The sequence below is a fragment of the Pteropus vampyrus genome, unplaced genomic scaffold (assembly GCF_000151845.1).
Source record: "Pteropus vampyrus isolate Shadow unplaced genomic scaffold, Pvam_2.0 Scaffold22, whole genome shotgun sequence".
NCBI lineage: Eukaryota > Metazoa > Chordata > Mammalia > Chiroptera > Pteropodidae > Pteropus > Pteropus vampyrus.
In genome coordinates, this window is record NW_011888803.1 from 2,275,689 (window position 1) to 2,277,709 (window position 2,021).

Consider the following 2,021-nt stretch of genomic DNA (forward strand, 5'->3'; position numbering starts at 1 on the left):
GAGCAGGGTATTTTTTTTATCTCCAGAAGATCTATTCTGTTCTTTTTGAAGGTTTCAATCTCCTTGCTCTGCTCATCTAGTTGTTTTTTCAATTCCTGAAATTGTTGATATGACTCGTATCGGAACTCACTGAGTTTTTTCAGAAATACCATCCTGAATTCTCTGTCATTTAAGTCACATATTTCTATGTCTTTAAGCTTATTTTCTGGAGATTTTTCTCTTTCTTTCTGAGAGGCCTTGTCACCTTGGTTGTTCATGGTGTTTAATGGACTATTTCTCTGCCTGGGCATCAATGGAAGTATATTCTGCTGTTTTTCCAAAAGGAAGATTTATTATATAGAGGTCTCTCTTTAGCCTGCTGCGAAGAAGGCACTTTATTTTTGGTTTTCAGTAGGTGACGTCTAAGCCTGTTGGATCTCTGCTTTATATAAAACCTAAATATTGCCTTTTTTATTTACTTGTAGATATTTAATCATGCTCGCTACCTTCAGTTTCAGTCCCTGTCAGTATCAGTGACAGTCATGGCAGTGTTTGCTCAGATTCCCCTGGGGCTGTATGGTGATAGGTATTAGAGGGTATAAGGGGAGGGGCCCTTTGAGTTGGGAGTTAGGGGCTGCAGCTCAGCCTCGGTTTTGCAACTGGGGCCGATAAAAATCAACTGTTGTTTCTCTGCGATCCCATCCCGCTTCTCTGCTTTCTGCCCTAATGACTGGGCCCTGTCCCCAGTCATTAGGGCTGCATGGAACTCACAGTACTCTCAGGCAGGACTGTTCAGGGAAGTCATCACACCTTCACTCCTCCCTCTCCTCCTGCAGGGAGGTCCAGAGGCTGGGAGAGGCAGCTTCTTTATTTTTCCCAGTCTACCGCCCGACACTCGGGGTTCTGACCTGTGGTAGCTCTTATGCACAGATCCCATGCTCAGACGTGCTGGTGTGCAGTTTGGGTGTTTTTTGTTGAGTTTTAGGTGTTCAGCTTATTGTTGTTTCAAGGAGAAAGCTCTGAGGATGTCTCTCACTCCACCATGTTTTCCAGAATCTAAAAGTTTGAATTTAAACAGATTCTTGGACTGAGGGCTCATATCCATCAGCTTGTTCAACTTTAGCACCTGCCTCATCCCCAGTAGCTTTTCCAGAACTGCTACCTTCACCATGAAGCTCCATGAATTTTCCCAATTCAAACTTGTTCTTCTTCAGCATTTTGATTTTTCTAACCAAGATGTCATGGAGAAGATAAATAGATTGGCAAGCCTTTTCTATGTCTTTTCTAAAGCTATCTGGAATCAATTTATTGACCACTTCCTTCAAGTAACTTGTCTGCACCTCTCAGGTCATGATTTCCATCATTTTCTTCTAGATTTGGCGGCTTGTTGATGCTGAGCATAAAAGGTCTTCTGAATCTGATTGTTGTGTTTTTTAAGTAAAATCATTGCAGAATAAACTAAGCAAATAACCGTTAGTAGTCTTGAAATCAGCATGAGCTTCAATCATAGTTTGTCATTTTTGACTGTGGAGCACATTTTGTCATAGGTAAGATCCATGACATGGAAATTAGGTAGTTTTGTCCTGAACATGCTCAGTAATTAGCTTGAATTTTCTAAATGCAACTTCATTATTCTGCAGATCTGTGAGGCTCGCTTCAAAAACATAACCCTTGAGACCATCGGATGCGCTTCTTGGTTCCTTGAGTTCTTGTAACTAGTATTTTTCCAATATTTCTTATATTGAACGTGGTGTTTTCACATCATACCAATCTTTCTTAGAAAATGGATCAACCACTTTCTTCTTAGCTCCCTTTTTGCCGCCTTTCATAAGGCAGTTGTTCTTGCAGCCCACCATGGTGCTGCTCAGAGAGCCAAAAGGGTGGGTTTTTACTAGCTGTGTAATCTGGTATTTACTAGCTGTGCAACCTGGAGCAGGTTACTTCACTATCCCCAGCCTTAAATGTAATATGAAAGAGTTGAACCTGGCTCTCTCTCTCTCTCTAATTCTTTCTAAGAACTGGTGAGTCCATAAGCTACAGGA

General features: G+C 41.5%; 1 pseudogene; it reads right to left on the minus strand.

Annotated features, from left to right (window-relative positions):
- Positions 1–1,049: 1,049 nt before the first annotated feature.
- On the minus strand, positions 1,050–1,852 carry LOC105289139 (annotated as a pseudogene).
- Positions 1,853–2,021: the final 169 nt, after the last annotated feature.